We start from the raw sequence: 481 nt of genomic DNA on the forward strand, positions 1-481 counted from the left end.
GATATCTATAGAAAAGCGTTAAAGCAAAAAGCCGAAATAATTGCAAACTATTCTGAATGAATTCAAACAAGACTCAGTGCTCATGGGATTCTGACAAACGAGCTTCACATGAAAGGAAGTCACATGACCTCTGTGATGTAAAACACACAGCCGGATGCTATGGCAACAATCAGAGCTTTGTCAATATATGAGACCTCAAGTGATCCAGAAGGTCAAACATACCAAGCATTTATGCAATATTGTCTATAACATTAGTCATGTGACCTTTGACTGCATGTTTTCAAACCAAACCTTGTCAATTAATCAATGTAATTCAGCACTAATACAGTTAAACCAGGTTTTGAGAAAACCTCACAGTTCAGTGTTTTATTTTAGCATCACTGATATTTTATAAATATTTGAATTTGGTTTTATTTTTTTAATTTTCTGTTTTAATTTTAAAGCTGCAGTCCGTAACTTTTTTTTTTGGTTAAAAATGATC

Source organism: Sinocyclocheilus grahami, unplaced genomic scaffold (genome assembly GCF_001515645.1).
Source record: "Sinocyclocheilus grahami isolate Dianchi unplaced genomic scaffold, SAMN03320097.WGS_v1.1 scaffold259.1, whole genome shotgun sequence".
NCBI classification, from domain to species: domain Eukaryota; kingdom Metazoa; phylum Chordata; class Actinopteri; order Cypriniformes; family Cyprinidae; genus Sinocyclocheilus; species Sinocyclocheilus grahami.